The sequence below is a fragment of the Tamandua tetradactyla genome, chromosome 3 (assembly GCF_023851605.1).
Source record: "Tamandua tetradactyla isolate mTamTet1 chromosome 3, mTamTet1.pri, whole genome shotgun sequence".
Classification (NCBI taxonomy): Eukaryota; Metazoa; Chordata; class Mammalia; order Pilosa; family Myrmecophagidae; genus Tamandua; species Tamandua tetradactyla.
In genome coordinates, this window is record NC_135329.1 from 109,025,853 (window position 1) to 109,050,329 (window position 24,477).

The 24,477-nt window shown below is 35.5% G+C and overlaps 1 long non-coding RNA gene across 5 annotated transcripts in view; it reads right to left on the reverse strand.

Annotated features, from left to right (window-relative positions):
* Positions 1–24,477, reverse strand: part of LOC143677592 (uncharacterized) — a 71,681-nt gene that overhangs the window by 16,395 nt on the left and 30,809 nt on the right. The window contains exons 4-5 of one of the 5 annotated variants that reach the window (XR_013172705.1): positions 11,335–11,479; positions 6,894–7,390 (exon numbers count right to left, since the gene is read on the reverse strand). The exons of 1 other annotated variant lie outside the window; for it this stretch is intronic. This is a non-coding gene — a long non-coding RNA (uncharacterized LOC143677592). Of the gene's footprint in view, positions 1–6,893; positions 7,391–11,334; positions 11,480–17,080; positions 17,446–24,477 lie in introns of those variants that run through there. 3 more of the 5 variants (XR_013172706.1, XR_013172707.1, XR_013172708.1) reach the window with 3 other exon arrangements.

A 24,477-nucleotide genomic window follows, 5' to 3' on the forward strand; every position in this document is an offset into this window, starting at 1 on the left:
ATGTGCTTCCTGGGGTACACCTTGACCACACCAAGTGACTATAATCATTATTGTAAAATAGTGGCATTTGTTTTTATTTCTTTTTAAATTCTCATTTCAAAGATAATGCAATTTATAATTTTTCTTAAGTTTCAGAAAAAATGAAGGTTTCACTTTTCTACATATTATCTATGCATTTATCTATCATATATGTTTCTATCATCTATCTCTTTTTTTATATATCAAGAGAGATAGAAGTTGATTAAATGTAATAGATTAATATAGCTCTAGAACAATGACAAGCTGTCCATATTGAGCCCTGACAAAACTGCAGACTGTAAGCAAAATAAATTATTGTTTTTGTTTTAAGCCACACAATTTTGAGGTGATTTGTTATGTGGCAGTAGATAATTAGAACGTATTTTGTACCTATATGTAGGATGCCGCTGTAACAAAAAGTGAATATGGGCCCCTGGCTTTGGGATTGGGGCTGGGTAGCGGGGGAAGTCTGCAGGATCGTTAAGTATTTCAGAGAAAGCCTAAAAGGTCTAGAGTAGCATGTTAGAACCTAACTGTTTTCAGTTATCAGTGAAGATTTTGAGGACTATGAGAGAATATTATAGGAAAGGGGATTCTTGTTGTATAGTGGCAGAAAGTTTGGCAACAATGTTGCCTGTGATAATATTGAAAATAGAAAATGCATCTAGTGATTTGCAGTGCTCTTCCATCTCCCTATAGTAAAGTGTAAAAGGAGAGAGATGAGTTAAAACAGGAACAGTTCGGTTTTCAATCAAAATTTGAAGGACTATAAATGAGCTAGGATTTGCTTGTTTGGAAAATTAAACTGTTTCTCATTTCCAGACCTAACAGATGACAAGTGATCCTCAAATTAAGAATTGACTTGAGGGAAAAGAACAAATACAGATTTGGCCTATAAGATTCTTGGGTAATACCTCAGAAAGATTTAAAATTGTATCTTGTAGAACTTTTGAAACACACAAAAGATGTTGAAATATTTTAAGAATGTGTCTCATAGATTATTTGCATTAAATATTAGGACTTCTAGAATCTTAAAGGCATTGCCCCACAGTGGGCTCATAGGGACTCTGTAGAGAAGGAGTTATTTAGAGGACATTTGTGGGTGTGGTTTTCTTTTGAAGAAGTAGATTGTAATTTAAATCATCTACCAACTATGGATTGGAAGCAGGCTAAGAAAACTACTCAGCTAGAAACGAAGGACACTTCTTAAGGGAAAGGAAGAATGACTCAGAGTTTGAAACCAAAGAGTTTTGAGTGTAGAGCAAGGAGCCATCGAGAACAATTCCTAGGGAAGGGGACTGAGTCTTTATCAAAGAACGGGAAAGGTATGCCCAACTAGATTTCAGAGACTTCTGTAGCCTCTCATTTTCCCCATCTTTGTAAGCAGACTTGTGTCGATGATGCCTGCCCCAATACCATGTATTGGCTGTGTGGGAGCAGACAGTGTCAGGAATGATGTCTTTTCTTTTCAGTTCCGCAGATCTTCAGTTCTATGTAAATGTCTCTCTCTCATATATATATATTATATATATGATTATTTTAAATAAAAATATGCATTTTATATCATAAATGCATTTATCATATGTATGGATGATGACTTAAAAGGTAAACACTTTAATTTTCTATACATTTTTACAATAAACATATTAGATACAATAACAATCTAGTAATGTAAAAGAAAAATATTGCTGCTTTACAATATCAATAATTAATGAATGGATACTGTCTCCAGGAGGGCAGAGAAGGGATTAATTACCAGCAGGTAGGATGGCTGAACTCCTACAAAGACCTATTAGATTGGGGTGGTAACGTCAATGATTCTCTTCACTTCATAACCTTCAACAGTTTTACCAGCACGGACTCCTGACTTCTCTAAGCAAGTTTAATAAATACGGTCAGTGTATATCATAGAGTTTGACAAAACACCCTGTAATATGGACTGGTAAATATGAAATAGTAATCTCTTAACAATATCATATCAAGGCTAGGAACATTCTAAAGTTAGAGTGGTGAACAAGACTTACAAGATCCCTGCTCTGATACAGCTTAAATTCTATTGAGGAAAGGCAGACAATTAGCATCCAAACAAATTAATTAATGGAATAAGTTCAAATCATAAAAAAAAATAGTACAGATAAAACTTGAGTCAAAGGTAAAAATCCACTATCCTTCCTGTTCTGATCTAAAGCTAGAGAAAGGATAAAAAACAGATTTTAAAATGTTTGTTTTCCCTTTCAACATGTAGTGTAGTAGATATGAAAATGGAAGTTCAGTGATTTAACAGCAAAAGTTTACACAGCCACATAACAGCCAAGTTTCGTGGTCTGAAGCCATAAATATTTCTGAGTGTAATTTGCCTAATAGAGACTAATTTTTAGTACTAACTCTGTTTTCTGGTGGTAAGTTTGCTGCCCATCAGAAAAGATATACACATCACTTCTTAGTAGTGAATAAATTCACATGGAGATATCAAGTGAGAATCTTCAGGAAGTGTCAAAGGGGACCATTTAAATAAGGAAGCGCATTCCTCAATCATGAGTAATTAGTAACAGGTCCTTAAAGATTCTTAAGGGGAGGAAGATGATTCCTTACAAAATTGCTGATCAGAATGCTATTGTTTTCAAGTGTGAACTTGAAGCACATGTAAACCAAAGATTAAAAACTTCTACGCATATTGATAAGAACTGTAGATAAAGAAGAGTCATTTTAATTCAGATTGATTTGGAAAAGAGAAAAGGTATTTCAACATGAAGAATGTTTTTGAAGGAAAAAAAAGACTGGGCACAGACAATTCCTTAATAAAAATGGTTTAGGAAATTATGTTTAAATTAACTATTTTGTTACATATTTAGAGCATATTTGGCTACTTGGTTACATTTTTTGTGTGGTATTTGTAAAGTCTGGAATTAAAGGCATTAAAGGTTGAGTTTAAAATCAGGATGTGAAATAATCGGTCTCCACCTGGCAGTGGGAAACAATTTTCTGACTCCTACAATTGTCAGGCCTGAATGACAGAGAAAGGCATATTCTAGCCTTGGTATGTTACCTGCTCCACCAGCACAATAATGGGGATCAGTTTTGCCCTGATCAGAAAGACACTATGGAGGCAAGCTGGGTTTTCTTCCATCGATACCCTAGAGGGTGTCTAGTCCATAATGCAGAAAGAAAGGGAATGTGTGGCTGAGAACAACTGCAATACAGAAAGATAGAATTTGCTAATGAGCAACTCTGTCTTAAAGCTTTAGACTTTTCCCTTATTTTTCTTCTGAGTGCATTCGGATGGGATTTGTGCATGCCCAGAGGCTCAGAGTGTTGGAAGGGCTTTTGAAGGAACCACCAGTAGTCTCTGAACACAGTGCTTAGTAGTAATCCTCCAAGTGGATGCTTCCTACTTGCCCTGAGAGTAGTCGTAATATACTCTTAACACAAAAGTCTACAAAACAGCACCACCACCAACAAAAACAGAACCGATAAAAAACCACAATCCTGTCTGAGCTAACTTTCTGCCAGTAAACAAAGGTATGACATTATACAGAATGGAGACTATTGATGAATGACATTCTCAAGAACTCTTACTGTAAAACTATTTGTGTTCTTTGAAAGCTACAAAGATCCATGAGTTTTTATTCCCAGTACTTGTGCAAGAAAAATGAATTCTACTTTTGCCCTCTACGACTGGATGATTTCTGTATACTAGCCACCGCATCTGGCTTATAGTGTCTACATGGGACATTAGAATTTTTTCTTCCTTCACCTATATATATTTATTTCTACCAGTATAATAGTCTGTCACATGTTACATCCAGACTTCTATAGAAATTTCTATTTGAGAATTCTGATTATATTCAGGTAAAATTGAAAGAGGACATTACTGCTAAATTTTGCCATTAGCTTCCACAGAATTTATGTTTAATAAAATCATAAGAATGCTGATGGGAGCTTCAAACTCTTAGCATTTGTTGTGACTACCAATTCATTGTCTTTTTGCTAATTTGTTTTATATTGTTGATTCCATTTGTTTCTTGTATGTGTGTGTATGTGTGTGTGTGTGTGTGTGTGTTCTCTCAATTGAATAGGCTAGTCAATTTAGTTTTAAAGGTAAAATTAGTGACGGATATAATCTCAGTCAAAAACTCAATTTGCTTTCAAGGGCATAAAACAAACCCTCAGATGAGAGGAGCATGAAAAATACATGAACGAATTTGACAAGTTGGCCAAAGACCATTAATCATCTTGGAAAATGCAGAAGTCACATGATTTATAAATAAATATTCTCAGAATGTGACATTCAATTGTTGTAGGATTAACAGTATATTCCATTTTTGTTCATTTATTTGAACACAGATAGAAATGTAGCAATTTTTTCAAATAATTATATTCATAAGGGATTTGAAACCTGAATTTGGGTGTTAAGAAAAAGCTATTCCAAAGAACCATAATTGAAAAGAATGCTCATTACTATCATTCTTATTAAAACTTCAAGTACTCTTCAAACATTCAGGTTTATGAGTTAAAGTGTGAATATTGATATCTTGAAAGATAAATGACCTTGTATGTCAAATTAGGGACAGAGAACTTCATACATGAGACTGAATGATCCCCCTTATTTAATCTCTAATAACATTGCACATTTGCAAATCAAATCTCCTCTGAAAAGGAAAATACTCATATTCACCACAACATTGTCTCTAATGGTATTCTTTTTCTTCAGGAGCCTTGAGGTGATAGATATTTCATGCAAATAGTAATATACATTAGCAGTGGCAATGAATAAAAATTAATGTAAAGGATTTCATCTGACAGGTGTGCTCTTGTCAACCCTATGCTGAAAAGAAATGCTAGAATTGAATGTACAGTCTAATTAAAGAATAAAATATGGTGGCACAAGTCTTCTGCTATTCTGTTATGCTAAATGTATAAACCTATGGACTAAAACGGATTGAGGGGATTTGAAGAGGCGTTCTGATACATCACTTATTTCTCTACTACAAGGGATGGAAAAGTGAATCCCTGAAAAGGAAAACTACTTTCCTTTCTTCATTTTGCTCCAAGTTATTACAGTCAACTTCAGTTGAACTCATTGCTCTCTCTAATCCCCACCCCATCTCATTGTTGTGCCTTTGTAGTTAAAGAGGAAATGACTGACCTTCTCATATGAACATCGTTTTCTTCAAGTATAATGCCAAGACCCAGGTCATAAGAAAGAGGGCAGGACCCCCTGGTTTTATGACATCCTAAAAATGGCCACTTGAAGAATATGACAGAGCCAGCAAAGGTATGTTTGGCGTCTGCAACTGGTTGCCTGTTTGCCAATTTCAGAGTAAACTTCTATTTCCAAAGCTAGTTACATCTGAAATAAATCATAAGACATCCTTGACTTTTTCCAATCTTTGGCTGACCAAGAAACTCTAGTAAAGACCACAATAAGGAAGACTTAGTAAGGAATACACAGCAGAATGCAGGCAGGACATACAAACAAGAATAGCATAAGTGCAAAAGGTCCATCTCAATCTTCCCACTATTGAAATGAAACTTTAAATACAGGTAGGGGATTCATGGAGACTTGGATAGTGCTATATCCACATTTTTCTAGCAGGGCAGCTTCCTGAACAACTGAATTGGGAAATGAGCCCTCCAAATTCTATAATCAATTTACTGTACAAACTGGATTTGTTAAGGAAAACTCCAGAAATAGCTTCACTTTTCTCACACTATTGGCTTCTAAACAGGCTAGAGTTTCTCTTCCTTATCCCTGAGTAATATTATGGCAGAATAATAGCCTCTTAGCTGCTTTCAATTACTGACAGTTTCATTACTAGGTATGAATGGAGAAGTCTGATATAAATCAAAACTTAGATCTCTCATTTAATTTATAATCAGATCTTTTTGGACTTGAGTTTAGCTAAGAAACCTGTATTGAGGATTTTGAGCATGATCACATTCTTTGCTGTTTATCTGCCTTAGTCTTCTACTCCCCCCTTATTCATGCTACTGTCTCTGGCTTATCCAGGATGTAGGCAGAAGAGGTAATGGAAGAGAAATTTCTTGTTTAGCAGGTATGGCATCCTCTGTGATATTGAAATGGCTCTTTCTTTCTCTCATGACTTGCTTTTGCGTGGTTATCGGTGTTCACTACCTGCTTCCTCTGTGAGGGCTTCCCACTGCACTGTGCCCTCTTTTGCAAAGCCACTGACTATTTCTCCTTTAGCTCCGGTTACTTTGTAGTAGATTCTGTACAAGCTCTTTCTGTTACAGTCACCCAATTCCAGCAGGTAAACCTGTAGCCAAGATACTTCCAAGATGTCTAAAGACTGTCTACTTTTGATGGGGTTTCCATGGGTCCACAGGAAACTCATGCATTTGTGCATTGAGTAGAAGTACCTTGTACTCTTTCTTCCTTTTTCTGCCATCACAGGCAACTCTATCCAAAGTTTTTTTCCAATAAAGACTTCTAGATCAAAATCAAGTACTTGTGATTTTTGACTTCTGTCATTATCCAACCTCAAAATTACTGATATAGTCCTTCTACCAAAATTTGGCCTGAGGTAAATGAGTTGCCTAGGTCACAGTCAACCCTCTCCAAAGAAATCCTCACTATTTTTGCCTTATGAATCTGTGGACTTCTTTTAAATGGTATGGAAGGGAATGGTACAATTAAAGTGCCCAAATCAGCTTTACAGTCTTTTAATGTGTTCTACATGGATGCTATCGCACCAACATTAAGAATTTGAGGCCTTTGCAAAAACAGAAACTGATTTTATTCCAACTTTATGTAATAAATAGGTGGGAATCTTTGCAGTGTGATTTGACATGTGATAACTCCATTTGGAATTAGAATTGTCATGAGGGGGCACCATTCTCGGATTTAAAACAACTTTCACATTTATTTAATCTATGCTCACATTTCACGTCCATCTCCTCCTTCTCCCCACACCAGTAAGTGTACATACTCATAAACTATTGTCCTTAGAAGATAATGTGACAATATAAAAGTTGTATCAGTCATAGGTCTATTGACTGTAAAGAAAGGGCAGGTAGAGGCTGGGGAGTAGCTAATATAGGGACTTAGAAGTATCTCAATGCACCTAAAGTTTGGAGGTATAAAAACCATGTATTTCAACAATAGCACAAGCAACTTGAAAGTCAGAGATTACAGTTATTGACTCTATCTACTCCAGTGTTCTGATCTCTTGGTTTTTTGTTTCTCCACAGTGATGCATCATTTTTCTTTTAGAAATTTTTTATGCTCATTCATCAATTTACTCATGTCTCCATCATACTTGTTCGTGAATGGTAGCCTCAATCCTCAGTCAACATGACCTTCCAAGCTTGGGTCTCCACTGTTGGCAGGCTTGCTTTTCATGACACAATTCTAAATGCATAAAACAGAAAACCCAATTATCCCAGCTTGAATTAGGCTCATATTCCTCTTCATGCCCAATTTGGGATGTTGTAGGGTTGAGGGGTGTAGGGAACAGAATCTCCTAAAAACTTCTTTTATATTAAAAGATAAATACACAGACTAAGAAATTTCAATGATATGCTATGCTAAATTCTATAGTAACCAATCTTGGTAATATTGATAGGATGCGTATGGTAGGCTTAAAACTTGGTAGAAGTTAGAGTGGTTATATGTCCAAAGTATCACAGAATGTTTGCTGAGCTTATGCTAGATCTCATTCTCTGCTGTTGTAGCATGATCAACACAGTTTTTCTTAAGACCAAACATTTCCATGGAGTCCTGGGCTAACATGAGGAATAAAAAAAAAACTACAGCAGCAAGAATATCCATGGTGAGGCATTCTCTATCTGATTAAGTGAAAAATATCGCTAACAATGGATTACGATTCAATCATTAACAAATTAAAAATTTGTGTTCCCTCATTTTCAAGACTAATTGTTTGCTTTCAATCAAAGCTTCTTTCCAATTATATATAGAAATATATTTTCTAAGTTTTTCTTGGTCATATAAAATGCAGTACATGTTCAAGCTCAACAACACTGTGAAATCTGAATACACATTAATTATCTTGATGGATCTATTCAAAGCCAGAACCCTCAGTTTAACAAATGGATGTTTTAACCTTCGTTAAGCACAAACAATTTTTTACTTGAAAAATTTCTCCTCTTCTTTTGACATTAACCACTGTGTTGGCAGTTGTAATTATTTGCTGGTCTGTCAGTCAGTCCATCTACAACCAAATTTTGGCTGACTTAAAGAGTTAACAATAGTTACATGCCCTGATGATGGTTTTGTTTGAGACCTTCAGTGTTTTTTACAGCTCGTTAAGGGACAGGAGCTCTTCTTTACCTGAATATTCTGCTGTTATCTCAAACTTAACATTAAAAAAAAAAAAGATACCATTATTTCCAAAACCAATTATTCCTCTGAACAGTGTTTCTTTGGTAAATCCAAACCTCTTCACAAATAAACACTAAGCACTTATTACATGATACAAAATTTGCAATTTTGTTAGCAAGTTGTATTCTTTTTCAAAAATAAACTTTCTCTAAAAAAGCTAATGTTAATGTTAACTGGCAATGAATAGGAGTTTTTAGAATCTTAACAACAAAAGAAGAGAAACAATCCAATTACAAAATGAGATAAGGACATGACATTTCTCCAAAGACAATATTTAAGTGGCCAAATAGCATATGGAGAAATGCTCAACATCATTAGTCATCAAGGAAATGCAAATCAAAGCCACTATGAGATACCCTTGAGGTATCTTATAAGATACTCACTTTATACCCATTAGGATAGCTATTATTTAAAAAATGGAAAATAACAAGAAATGGCAAAGATGTAGGGATATTGAAACCCTAGTTCATTGTTGATGAGAATGTAAAATGGTGCAGCTGCTGCGGAAACTAGTTTGGTGGTTATTCAAAAAGTTAAATAAAGAATTACCACATGAGGACTTCTGTGTATATAAACCCAAAGAATTGAAAACAGGAATCTAAATAGATATTTCTACACCAATGCTCATAGCAGTATTATTCACAATAGCCCAAAGGTGGAAACAACCCGGATATTCATAGATAATTGGTAAATATAATTTGGCATATATATAAAATGGAATATTATTCAGCTGTAAAAAGAGGTGAGGTTCTGATACATGCTACAACATGGATGAACCTTGAAACAATTTTGTTGAGTGAAATAAGCCAGAGGAAAAGGAAAAATCTTGTATGATTCCATATGTGTAATATATCTAGAATAAGCAAATTCGTCGAGTCATGATGTAGATTAGAGATTACCAGGAGCTGGGAGGGTTGGGGAATGGATAGTTTTTGCTTAATAGGTACAGAGTTTCTGTTTGGGGTCATGAAAAAGTCTTGGTAATGGATGGTGATGATGGTTGCACAACATCATGAATATAATTCATGTTGCTGAATTGTACATTTATAAATGGTTAAGTTAGGAAATTTTGCATGGTATATATGTTCACCCGCTTACGTACATGCACATGCACATATACACACACACAAAAGTCCCCAGAACGAGTTGATGAAAATCATACTGGTGTTTCATGAACCTGATGTGTACTGTGAACATCACTTCAGTATTATCTCCATGTTTTATTTAATGAGTTCCTATTTATACAATATTTAAAGTGGCTGGCATTTAGAAAGGGTATATGACTCTTTGTTAAATAAGTAAAATAAAAATAAAGATTCAAACATGATAGCCTAAAAGGGGAGATGAGTCTATAAATATTAAATAATAGGAATATTATTTCAGGACTATCTTTTCACTTCCTTAAAGATACTGTGCTAAGAAAGGACAGAACCTTTAAGAAAGTTCAGGTGAAAACCAAGAATGTCTAGAAACTATTGGAAATGCAGAAAAACAAGGATCTGGTCTCAGGAAAAAATGTTATAAAGCTAATGTCCCAGAGCTGATGCATACAGCAGTAGACGAAAAAATAATATAGTTTGGATATGACCTCTTTATCCACAGCTATTTATAATCTATGATCAATGAGTAAATTCTAGCAAATTTGCACAGCAAGTAAGATGGATGAGAAAATCTATGCATTTTCCTATTTTTTAATGACAAATAACCTTCTTTGAAAATGAAGGTGGATATAACTTTTGATCAATTAGATTGCCTTAATTATAGAGGATAAAGTTGAGCACTAACAAGAATACTTTAAACAGTAATGGAACTCAGGCATTTGTGTAGGACCGAAGGCTTTACTTCAATGGAGAAATTACCAGACTTAAGAAAGCAAATGCAAATTGTAACAGGTTCCCAATATTATTTCAATATTAAATAAATGTTTAACCACCAGTTATGTGCCTACCCTCATTCTAGGACTCATGGTGCATTGCATTTATAATAAAATCCCGTCCCCTTACCATAGCCTGCAAGGTCCTCTGGGATCTGCACCTTTCTCGCATCTATGACTTCAGCTCTCAGAACTTCCACTTTCTTACCATGCACCAGCCTCAGTAAGCTTCTTTCTGTTTCTTAAACCTTTAGAGCCTCTTGTTCACCTCAGTCTACTTCAGTACTCTCCCTCTAACTAGGATGATCTTTGTCTGCTATATCAGAAGGGATTTCCCTGACCAACTATATCTTGCTGCTTTCCTTACCTACTTAATATTCTTCATATTGCCTGCCACCATCTGAAAATATATTTTTATTTGCTTATTCTCCTTGGGAACAAATTCATTAGCACTAAGAATCTAATAGTCATGAAAACAAAAACTTGTATATTTTATATCCTATGGTCTATCTGTACCTAAAATTCTATCTGGCTTATAGTAGGTACCCAATTAATATTCATTAAATAAATTAAAAGAAGAATAAGACATAATCCTTGCCATTAAGGAAGGTAGAGACAATTTCTGACCCTCTGGCAAATTTATCTGTGGACTACACACAGACACCTAAGCACATGATGAGCCAGATCAATCCTAATTAGATAAGGTCCATCATCATTTTTATAAGGGCAGCTTGAAGAGTTGAACAAAAAGATTTCTCTTAGGGGGAAAATACCTTCAGGACTCCTCCATTTCCTGCTGACATTAGCCTAACTTGTCAGTATTTTGAAATGAGGACAGTGGTCTTTCCTTCCTAGGTTATTCCAGTTAGAAGATATCAGACTTAGGTGAATTTTTGAGGGAAAAAAGTATCAATTTTCTCCTCACAAAAACGATTTTCCAGAAACCTTGCACACTTTGCTTTACACTCCATGTCGCCTGGTCTCTGAGGAGAATGAGATGAGGATGATTTACCTCTAGACACACCAAACGCTTGGGAATGTGGTGTCACTCTCGGGAGCTGTGTAATTCCCCATGGTTTACCTTTAGTAGTCTACAACACCTCCAGAGGCAGATCTTACAGCACCCCTCACGTTTAAATTCTGCGCAATCTTGTCCTCCAGGGCTCCTGACATTTTCGGAAATGAAGTACCTCTCTGGTTGGGTAGATAGGACTGGCTTTTATTTCCTTGGAGGAGATCAGATACATTTAAGACAAAATATATTGCTGCTTTAGCATCATAGAAAACTCGCAGTGCTGTAGGTCATGTAAGTAATTACTAAATAACCGCTCTCTTGTCTATATGACCGTTTTCACGTTTATTTTTGCATTAGCTTCCTTCTGTATGGAAATGTGTGTAGAATGACCCTTGGGGCTTCCTTTGTAAGCACTGTGCTGGGTCATTAATTGTTTGGTGTCTATCCCTGAGGGGATATTTACTGTATATTAAATTTACTCTCTATTTTACATTTATGTTATATGTATATTTAACACACACCTTTTTTATGGCAAGTGTGGGCATGCCTGCTACTTGAATTTGAGATGACCTAAAAAAGACTGAAATCTGAGTATTTTACAGAATGTATGCAGATAGGAAAGATAAGTGGAAGTCAGAATAGCATGTAACTTTTAGGAAACACTGCTCAAGGAACAATTTAGAGAATCTAAATTATTTGCTGTTGCTGGCAAAAGGGTCTAAATAGAAATGATAAAAATGACAATACAATGATGTGTGTATTGATCTTTTATGGGCACATGACATCCATAAAATATGATATAAGCACTAGGAAGACAGAGCTTTGAATCCAAATTATAAAAAGGAGGTTTGAGAATAGTTTTACCCAATGGTAGTCATGGTAGCAACAGATGTATTTGAGAAGTGAGTAAGTGGGTCTGGGATTTTGATGTAATGTTGGACATAAACCGTATCCTGAAGATAAAAGTCGAATTTAAAAAAAAGTCAAATTTTTGGGAAATGTCATTAATTCTATCAATTCTTTCTGCAACAGGGTTGTTACCATAGGAACCAAAGTCAGTGGATTGAATGAATGTGAAATGAAAATGATGACGATATTTTTTAGGTCCTGGGATCAGGGCAAGTTATTAGAGAGAACTCTGAGCTATAAATTGGTCAGGATTGTGTCTCGTTCATGTATGTGTTTTCAGTACTTAGCAAAATAACTGGTATTATTTTATTAAAAAATTTGTTGAATAAATGAGTGAACAATATCAAAAGAATTGTTCAAAGTAATGTAGCTCATAGTCCAGAGATGCTACATATGAGTTTATAAACTTTTAATAAGGATGTCAGTTAATCCTTTCAAACTGTACAACAACCTTCTTACAAAGTAAAAGAAAAATCATTCCAGGAACTTTGCTGGAAAACTCAAAAAAGACAATGAGAGGAGTTAACTTTTTGAGTAAAAGTGATTGAGAAGCTGACTTTAGCTAAGTGTGGGGAAGACAGCTTTCTTTAGTCATCAGATACTTTTATAATGGATACGAATGTTTTGAGAGATAGTGAATGCCCAACATTTACTTATGTCCAATTATATTTTAATTATATCATTTTCTCAGGAATGTCACAGAGAATACTTAAACTGTAACTTCTGAATTTATTTTCCCCCAAATAATAGGATTTCATAATTTGTTTGTGAGTGTGTGTGTGTGCATGTGTGTGATTTTTAAGAAAAAAATCTGCTCTGAGATGGAACATTGCCATGAGACTGCAGGAGGGGGAGTGGAACTCTTGGGTGTTACTCAGTTTTCTACATCTAATATATGACCTTTAACAAGCTGTTTACCTCTTTGGGGCCTTTATTTTCAATCTGTAATATAACAAAAGACCTTCCTACCACAAAGAGTTATTGGGTGTTTCAAATAGGATATTAGATACTAAAGAACTTTGGGAAGTAAGATATCGGTACACCCATGGATAGTTTAGTAAATGTTGGGATCAAAGGCTCCTTTTCTCCATGTGCCTGGATATAAATGCAACCCTATATTCGTGGTATGGGGAGGGCGACCTCAGGGCGCGTGGATGGGGGGAGAGAACTAGTTTATGATGCCAAATATTTGAATCATCTTCTTTTTTCTTAAATTGCTAGAACACATTCATACGTATAATACGTATATTGCAAAACGCACTACAATACTTGCTTATCTACTAAAATAATAATAATAATGCAGCTTTGAGTACTTGATTGCTAGACACTTTATAATCTTTGTTTCTTATTTATACCACACAACTCTATGAGTTACTTGATGGTATGCCCATTTTACTTTGAAGTGAGGATACAGAGCCAAGAAACGTGAAGTGAATTTACCAAGGACCTGTTACTAAGTAGATAGCCTGACCCAAACCTCATGCCCTTTCCGCTGTGCATTATAGCGCTCCAGTGTAGCACAGTAGGAAGGGAAAGCAACATCATTTGAGGATGTTGTGAAGGGGTAGTACATTTGTGCAACACATGACAATTTATGAAGCCATCTTACATTCGTTATCTTTTATATTTAAATAGCTTTTTAAAAATCGCTTACACAATTTTTACAAATAGCTTACACAACTAATTTAAGTTCAAAATATATGTGCCTGGCTTATTTCACTTCACATGATGTTCCCTCCCCAAATACTGATAAAAGCAAAGAATCCATATTTATATATGAATATCTCAAGGCTTTAGGAAAACTCTTGAAAGCAGCATATGTTACTAGGGACAACCTCCTGCATATTTTCTGCCAGATTTATGAAAATTCCATTACTAAAAATTAATTCCTTTGTGTTTTGTTTTTGCCTGGAATTACATCAATCTAATTATATTATACTAATTATCTTATGATGACATGATCCATCAAATGGACTTCAATGGACTTATGATTTAATTTTAATTTTTAAATGAAAAAAAAGGATAGTTACTTAACTATTTTATGGTCTACTAGTAACTCCAATTTCACATAGTAGTAAATTGCTATAGTTGAAAGGCTGGGCTTCTGGTCCATAATATCCTCTATGAAGCATGATGATATCAGTTTGTTGGTAGTTAAGTGAGGAAATTGTATCAACATGTTGGCCCCATCATGTATTAAGTGCGGTGTCATCAAGTCAGATGATAAAATTGTATCTGTGACAACATGGATGAACTTTAAAGACACCATGTTAAGTGAAATAAGCCAGGCACAAAAGGACAGATAGTCTATGACTTCACTGATGTAAAATAATTCTAATAAGCAAACTCTTAGAGGCAGAATCGAGACTATGGATTGCTAGGGGACGGGGTTTATTAGGGGATGGGGTGAGTTACAGGCAATAAGGAGCTAATGCTTAAATTTACGATTCCTATTTGGGTTGACTGTAAAGCTTTGGTAATGGATGGTGGTGATGGTAGCACAATACTGTGAATGTGATTAACACCATCGATGTATATACGTGAATGTGTTTAAAAGGAGAAATTTTAGGTGTATATATGTTACTAGAATAAAAATTAAAAAAAAAACCCAACAACATAAGACTGGATAGCACAGTGAACCTACTGTAAATGATGCACCACAGTTCATATTACAATTATAAAAATGTTCCTTCATGAAGTGTATCAAATGTACCACATTGACGCCACATTTTAATATCAGGGTGGTGTATGGGGACGCTGTATTTCATGTAGGAATTTTCTGTAAATCCTACAACTTCTCTAATAAAAGAAATATTGTATCTTATCCTTAGTCTTAAGACATGCAGATCAATAAGGAGCTTGGGAAATTTAAATATACAGATTTTGATATAAAGTTTCATGATTTTTAAATGTTGAAATTTAATTGAAAGTACATAGACACACAAACAACCATAACACAAACACCAAATTAAGACCTGTCTGTGGTCTAGAAGTGGTCAGTAGGGCTAAAGTGAGTTTTGGGAATTTCAATGTCTACCATCCTTCAGTTTACTCTGTGTTGGTACAGCTGGTTTACCCAAATTTCTCTTGCAACTCAGCTGACTTTGTAAGGGTCTTACATGCCACACATTTTTTTTTTTCTGGAAAGATTTATCCAAGCCTCCCTTACCTTTATCCATTGGCTGGAGTCACTAGAAACACATCTGCTTATACTGACATGTACCAGCCGTCACGTGCTACACTGGTCCTTTCTAGATGTGTCCCAGACTACATTAAACCCTAATTTGCTTCCTGCTTTCAGATCATGCATAGTTGATCTTGGCTACTCCTCTCTGAGGGCAGCTCTATGACTCTGTCATTGTTCAACCACTCCTTTTATCACCTAAATTTGATTTTTAAATTTCACTGGCTTATGTAGTCCCTGAGATCTAAGTTTCTCATTTATAAAATTAGAGGGTTTATAATGTATAAAATTAGAGGGTTTATAATTTATAAAATTAGAGGGTTGAGCTAAATGACCTACAAAAAGCCTTTTAGTTATACAATTCTACAATTCTCTAAAATACTCAGTATTTGACCCCAGTTCCCTTCCCCCACCCCTTACTCTTCCAATTTACTTGATTGGCTGCTTTGTCTTTGAGGAGACCGCAGCGGTTTACCCCGTGGATGATACACTGGATAATACCTATCTCAGGAGAAGGAAGCTAATCTACCAAACTAGAATCATGCAACTATGAGCCGCTGCAGCTTCTGAGTGACTGATTACACAACTGCTTGTGTCCTGAGCGGGGAGGACGGAGACTTCATTGTGCATTAGTAATCTGAAGTTAAATTTTAGGCAAATTGTGACCTCTTTGAAAGGAGGCCTTATCTACAGAGCAATATTTCACACGTGTTGAAAATAAATAACTTTGCATTAATTAACACGACCCACATGAGGAATGAAAAAACATTCTATTGTAGGTTATCTAGACTGTTCGTGTAGAGCCCTCTTTAACTCCCAGAAACCCAAAAGAAAGGAGTACAATACAAAAATCTAAAACATATTATAAAACACCGCAAAACCCAGAATATTTACAAGAAAGATACTCTAATCATGCAAAAGAAACTTTATGCCTAGTACTGATAGTTCACATTCAAATCTATTTAGCAGCACATTCAAGCATACAGATAACATATGAGCAAAATGAGAAATAATACTGTGATTTCAAGCTTCACTGAACTTGAGCATAGAAATTCTGAACTAAACAATTGTTAAATGCTTGCCACATAAATGACTCTGGATGAATTGTTTTACTCACTCTATCTTCTTAGAAGCAGCAAATGAAAATGTGCACATCTGAATGATGCAGTCACCATATTTTAACTAATATGATACTTTTTCCAGCCACCCCCACTGACTTGGAAACAGGAGAATGAATGGATTCTCTGCCTGACTATGCTCCAACTGGGTAGCAAAGGAATTTTTTTTTAAATGAACTGGACCTACTTGTTTTTCGGGTGTGCGAGCTATATAAAAAAGAAGGCACCTTGATGTTGAACTAGACAAATCCAAAATGACCATTCCAATCACTTTTCTGTTGTTCTAAATCCTAATTTCAAGACTCAAAACCACTATGGCTGAATTATATTTCAGTTAAGGTAAGAGTTGAGTTAATTAAGGACATCTTAGAGATGAAGAGTAAAAAGACAAAATTGACACCCCACGTGCCCTTGGTTTAAATATGTATGCAATTTGCTCATCTTTTCGATCTTATAAGATTATTGCGATCCCCAAACCTGTCATGGAGGTCACAAACATATAGGAGGATAATGAATAAAAGATTAAAGAGGAGTTGCAATGAAAGAGAAGTGCGATCACCTATAGAGAGGGAAGCTGACAGTTATCCAATTAGGACCTTGCTTAACTTTATTAGATAATATTATGAATAATAAACTGTGTATGTACAGCCAGCTTCTTGGTGTTGATTTCTTGAGCTTTATTTCTCACTCATGTCCAGTGCTTGCACTGCAGCTATACCCTGACTCTAACACTAGGCTCTCAGAAGGTTTGACAATGGGCAACCTGGAAGCTGACAGGTCTGTATTTCAGAATCGTGGTGACAAAAATGGGGGACTCTGTAGACCCTTGCTTAGCCCTGGTGTCCCAAATCCTGGCACATTATCCAGAGAAATGTACCGCAAAGCTGAGATTCTCAAGGCCTGTGTAAAGTGTTCTTCTATTGGCGTCCACCCACCTTCCCATTTCCTCCAGGATGTTATTGAAACCTAGTCATCACAGACAAAGTAAAACAAAACAAAACAAAGCAAAACACCCAAAAAAAAGCAATTTTCCAGAAACGTTTTCACCTATTGCCTATATATTGCTTAGTAGATTTACCAGGTGCATTTTCTTCTGCTTGTTCTATTAACTGGGTACACTGTTGTTGACACTGATGAATTTGTCATGTGGAAGTAGGTTGATTAAAATGATGTATAGATTGATCTTTTTCTATACATATCTTGTCTTTTCTTCTGAGGTCTTGATCATTGAAATGAAAGGCATCATGTAATTTATTAATACTATGCTGGGATTTCCTTTGGTCCTTTATTAGATTGCTTTACTCTTAAAGATTTACAGCCCCATGAATCTCCTTCTTCTTGACCTATAATAATATGACTTTTTTTTCCTAAGCAAGGTGTTTTTAAAATGCCGGAGTGCAAATGCATTTATTTGAGAGGCACTTAGGTACTTAAAATTGTGAATAAGAACAATACACTCATGTACTTTGTACATCTGAGTTCCCCTAGGAACTATTTATTGAACTTTGCCAAGCCAACTACTAAAATCCACACATAAAGAGGATAAAACATAGGGAGCTTTTAAAACTTAAGTATTTAATGGACTTGATTTGGTCTTTTAAACTCAGGAGGGTGCTAGCTAAGTGCTTGAGATCTTCAAAGTTGCCATCATAACAGCTGATAACCCCTTCTCCCCTCCCTAGGGAGCTGGTATGAGCTTAATCTTTGAAAAGGGATTTTTAATCTTTTATTCATCATTGTTCAGAAAGCTCTTAACTAATAATAGGGTACAACCTGAAGGCGGATGTTCCTTTTCCCAACTTTGGAAATTGTTTCTCCCCCCACCTCCTGTCTCTTCTCATTTAATGTACCTCCTCCCCAATACCCACACTATAATTTGGTCATTTCATAGTCTTCTAGTGTGGGGCTCAGAGTGTATACAACCCTATTTCCAATCTCAACATGTTTCCAGGCATTGCTAGATCTTAAGTAAATGGGCATCAATTCTTGTTGAATTTGCTAAAATTCATTAGGTCTTTGCTTGGGTGTCTGGGCTGCTGGGTCCTAAGAAGTACTGTGAAATGCTGATTCATTTTTGTTAAGTATTTGAATATACTTATTTGCTGAATCATAAAATTTTCAAATGGAAACGAAGCTTACATGCCATATGGTCAGTCTCCTGTTGTGATACTTTCTCTATTAATTCTTTGCAGGCATTTAATTTCTGTTTAAAACTTTTCTAAAATTATAGAGCTCAGCCCCATCCAACAAAGACTTTTACATTGTTCGGCAACTGTAATTATATGAACGTCTTCAAAGACTAAGCAGAAATCTAACTTCTCAGTGAGATTATTCTATTCAGGCAATTAAAAAGATACATCTAAATACCTTAGTAAGGCATGACTTAAAAATTGTCCTCACTTGACATTTTGTTAATTGATGCATTTGTATTGCTTAATAGTATGAACAATTTGCGGTGTAGATTGTCTTTGAATATGTTCTAGTTCTTTATTCACCTGAATATTGAGAGAAACAGAGAAACAGAGAGAAAGAGAAAGAGGGGGGTGGGGAGGGAGCGGAGAGAGAGAGAGACTCTTTGTAGATAGAAACTCCTGAAGGGAAAAGTAGTTCATATGATGCTTTAAGGAGTGTAGTACAAACCAAAATAACAATATTCTGTTTTTATTTTTTAATCTAGTTAGTTCCTAAGGCTTTCATTACTTATACAAATGAAAATAGACACAAATACTGCTACAATCCTGGGTTTTGTTTCAATTCCACCCCAAATAAGAAACTTGTTGAATTTTAACATCTTTCTAAGGGTGAGGTATCTTGTTGTTGCTATTATTTAATCACATCCAAATGTAATTTATTGAGTCCTTGAAACTATTTTCTTAGAGAATGTAGATTTTCCTTGGAGATCTTCTTTGTGCATAACCCTACTTGGTTCAGCTTATGAGATCTGATATGATCTCATCTGAAAATAATACTGCAGGGAGCCATTTGTTTTACAGTAATAAGCAATATCATCATGGAATAACTGTGGGGCACACACAGTATGTAATTTTAGCGAAAAGAGCTCATTTTTCTTGAGTAGAAGTGAAATTAGCTGTACGTATAAAATATCAAGTATATTAAAAACATTCCATGCAGTGAAAAATAAATGAGATCAAAAGGAAGAGTTCAATCACTAATATAGAATTCCATTTTGTTTACAAGTTTGTTCATCTCATTTTCCTTCTCTGTCTTTCACTATTTTCCTTCCATTTCTGTTTAAACTTTAATGCAATTTTCACAGAAAAACTCAAATCTTGAAAAAATATTAGAAACATTGCTGCATCATCACTAGAAGGTTTTGAATTAAATAGAAAAGTTTCTAAATATCAGAACTACCACTTAATAATTATATAATGTTGGCTGAGTATCGTAACTATACTTCAGAAGTGTATGAAAATTAAATGAAATCATTTTGATAGCTATTAGTGCCATTTACCAAACATTTCCAGACACTTACTTTCTAAGATACATTGCAGGACCACATTTCTGGGCCATCTTATTGTGGGGCACATGACTAATTCTGGATAATCGCTTATGAACAGAAGTGACACGTGTCAGTATCAGACCAGAGAACTTGTCTGTGGAGACGCTCCAGAACAACCTTTTCCTCCCTCAAGGGAAGTGCAAATGGCAGCTTCTATGTAGGCCTGGGTCCACAAGTGACAAGAACTGGGTCAGATCCTTCACCTGACTGTGATGGACATGTATGAGAAGAAACAACCCTCTGGTGTGATATGCTGTGGTACTTTGGAGGTGTTTACATGCCAGAAGAACATGTTCTTAAACTTAATCCACCTGTGGGTGTAAACCCATTGTGAATTGGACCTTTCTGGTGAGATTACCTCAGTTAAAGCGTGGTCCACCTCAAAAAGATGGGTCTTAATCCTATTACTTGTGTTCCATGTAAGCAAAAAGAATTCAAGCAGATAGAGAGAAAGCCATGGAAAGCAAGAAACTTAAACTCAACTAAACCTGGAAGAGAACAGAGAAGCCAGGAGAGGTTGCCATGTGCTTCATCATATGACAGAGGAGCCAAGGACCAAGGAACCCCAGCAGCCAGCCCTAGAATGCCAGTTTTCAGGGAGAAAGCATGCCCTTGATGATGTCTTGATTTTGAACTTCAGATCCTTGACTTGGATTTTCCCTTAGCCTCAAAACTGCAAGTTAATATATTCCCGTTGCTTAAGCCTACATAGCGCATGGTATTTGTCTGAGCAGCCAAGGGGACTGAAACATATGCTTTTGAATTTGGGGGCTATTTTTCATGAATGTAATCCAGTTTGCCAGTTATGAAATGAAGTTACTAGTTTTGTGTCTATTTCATAGCAAAAGCCTAGTACATGTAATATTGAAGGAATGTGTGTAACAATTATTGTTTTAATGGCTGTGTATTTTTTAAATACAACATCTGGGAAGGAGCTTAAACTCAACAAAAGCTGGAAGAGAACAGAGCAGCCAGGAGAAGCCCACCATTTATTTGATTGAGGTCAACTGAACAGATTGAATCTTTTAAATTATCAGCATTATGCAAAATTTAAAAAGCTCTCAAAAAATTTCAAAAGGTCTGGGATAGTAGGTGTTCATTTTCATGCCACCCTCAGGAGGCTTTTCATATATATCTTTGGTTTCTCAAAATGCACTACTTGGTCATTCACAAGTTTTCCTATCTTTCCGTTTACCAAAACTCACTTTTAGCTTAATGTAATGGCTGTGTCAATCACAATCCCTCATTAATTCATACTAATTAGCATCACTAGAAGTGTTAACTGAATAGCTCTTTATGTTGTGCCAAAACACAGTGGGAGTCTGATTTTTTTTTTTTTTACTAAATTATTATTATGGGTAATTCTACATTATGTACCTTGTGGATTGTCACCCATGACACAAAGCTTTCTTACCCTCCTTTGACTAAATCACCTGACTGATAACAGAAAATGTTGAACAGATGACCAGAATTCTCACAGTTCTCACTACCGTGTGTGTGTGTGTGTGTTTGTGTGTGAGTGTGTGTGTGTGTGTGTGTGTTTGTAGGATTGCATTTCCTGGTTGCCTTATGTTGAGATGGGAGCAAATAATTTGGTTCATTTCATCTATTTTATCTCCCTATTTGAATAAGAATGAATGCATGCTTGCAATTTTTTGAGAGACTCATAATGTCAAATTATCTTCCTTTTTTTCTTAAGGAATAAAAGTTTCCTCTCCAGAATGACCAAAGATAAAGCCTGTTTCCAAAAGTGGTTTGCTGAGCAATAGCAATTTTTCCATAAAAGATAATGTTGACCTGCGCTTTCATGATCATTCTGCAAAAGTAATACTTCTCTTTATCTCTTTGCCAGAGCTCAACAAACTGTGCATTAAGAACACTTAAAATAGAGAAATTGGGGCATGATAAGGAGCTCTCTGCCTGCTGCTATAGAGCGGACAATAACAGAGAAGAGAAACAAGGTTTAATGTTGCCTGCAAGGTCAGGATGTCATCTTTCCAAGGGTCCCTAGATAATTCCTAACAAGCACAGCAGCCATACATAACTTGCTTGTTTAGCTAATCAGAGGATTGTTCTAAAAATTGCAATTAAATGAATATTGACATACCATCTTGATTGAATTTACTTTTTATTAATTAGCCACCACTACATTTCACTGAAAGGGTGAGGCTCACTTTCCCATATATACAACATATCAATAACATAAGATGCATTCATATGTAAAAAAAAAAAAAAAACAAAAGAAATGGATCCATGGGGCATCTCTACACATTTCAAGACACTTTTTATGCATGTAACCACAAGCACTATGCCAGGAAGTGGAGGTTCATAGATGAAAACCACGAAGTTAATGACACAAACTGGTACATTCACAAATTTAATCCTAAACAGTAACACTTGGAATAAATTGAGATGATATTTGTCTTGAACTGAGCACTTCTTCAGTGAATCTTTAAAGTAAGATACTGTGCTCAGTTTTTAAAGGGGACCTGAAAGATTTTAAGAATTTACCTTATAATTAATATTGAAACAATATGTTTCAGAATTGCCTGAAAATATTTCTCTACCAGAGGAGCTGGAAATTACCCTTAACGATTCAGAGCAGAGAAAGTATGCTAACAGAGCTATTTTAGACTTATAACTGACTAATGGATAAAAACAAAGCATTCCTTTCATCAATGGTCTGAATTCCTACTTACCAAGAGTATTCAATTTTACCTACAACGCTTGGGAAATATTTCTCCTTAAAACCAATAGTCCTGTGGAGTGTTCAGCTTAAATTGTGTGTGTAAATGAAAGCTGAACTTTCAACCTTTCCCCACTCCCTCAAGGAAAGGAAGAAATGGAAACCCATTAAGTGAATGCAGCCATTTAAAACAACACTAAGTTTTGAGCTAACACAGGTGATCCTGAGAATGGAGGGCTGGACCAGAACTAAGAGGTCAGGTAGTCTATTTCTCTCATTTCTGGAAATAAGGTGCTTAACCCACACTAGAAAGACTCTAGGAAATAATATCAAGATCTCAAAGTAACAAAGATTCCATAAATTCTAGAACGCCTTTCTCAATTCTCTACATAAGTACTAACAAATGACTTATTTCTCAGTAGGTTGTCTTATTTTTTTCTATTAGAGCTAGGGCAGGCCTTCTCAAATTTTAAAGTGCAGGCAGATCCTGTGAGAAAAAGCATAAAATGCAGAGTTCTCAGGGCTGCTGCTCCTCTTCCAGGAACCAAATTTAGGGTACAAAGGTTTAGAAAACATAGTAATCTGGAGGTAGATGTGCATTAAGAGGCCACTTAATCTGACACTTTTGTTTCATTAAAAGATTCTAGTGCACTTTGAATGGTAGGTAACTCTCTTTGTTTCATTTACTCATTTAAAATGGAAAATCACAATAATGCAGAAGGAAAAACCTAAAATTGAGGAACTGCAACCCATACCAAACTCTGAAATCTGTTCTATAACTAATTGTTGTGGTGTGCTTTGAAATTTATTGCTTTTTTGTATATATGTTGTTTTTCACAATAAAATAATAATAATAAAATACTGAATGGCAAGCAAGATTTGAGGATTTTTTTTCTTTGCACATACCACAGTCTGGTAAAACATCAATTAAAATTTTAGTGGGCAGTGCAAAGATTTGGCCAACAACGTGTTTTTAAAATTTGTATTGAATGACATTCCGAAAAACCAGGCAAATTCAAAGTAGATAATGTTCCCGCTACTCGTTATTTTATTCCACAAAACCACTGCACACCTTTGTGCTTTTATATCCCCTGCTTGGCCACTGAAAACACTTGACTTTTGTATCTCTGCTGGTCATCAGTGTGTTTGATGGGTGACAAGATAAGCTTGGACTCCTCTTTCAACTTAAAGATTCTAGTATAATAAGGTACAAAATGACCGAGGAATTTGCTCAAATCCATGTAAATTTATTGCCTTTTTTGTATACATGTTCTTCTTAATAATAATAAAGTATTGAATGGCAAACAGGATTTGAGGATTTTGCTCCTTTGCACGTACCGCAATCTGGTATAAAGTCAGAGATGGGAACACAGAGGTAGTATCTGGTCTTTTACTTATATGCCTTTTACTAACTGAGAGACTGTCATTTATGTGCCCAAATTGGAGATGTTACATTTTATTCTTGAAAATATTGCAGGTATTTTTAAAAATATGTTTAATTTGCAACAAGTAGATGGAACATCTGGGTCATTTACATTTTTAATTTGCGAATGTGTCGGTATCTAGGCAGAACTACTAAATGACACATCTTCTCTGTGTGGATTTTGGATGGTCATATTGTGACAAGGTTGACAATTTTAAAGAAAATGTGCTTTGTTAGAGTAAATCCATATCTCATAGCATTGTCTTCTGGACTTTAACTTAAAACCTATTTTCTCTATGATCTAAAGCTTGTTACCATGTTTCACCACAAGCATTTTACGCATGCATGCTGTTACAAGCACCCATCTCT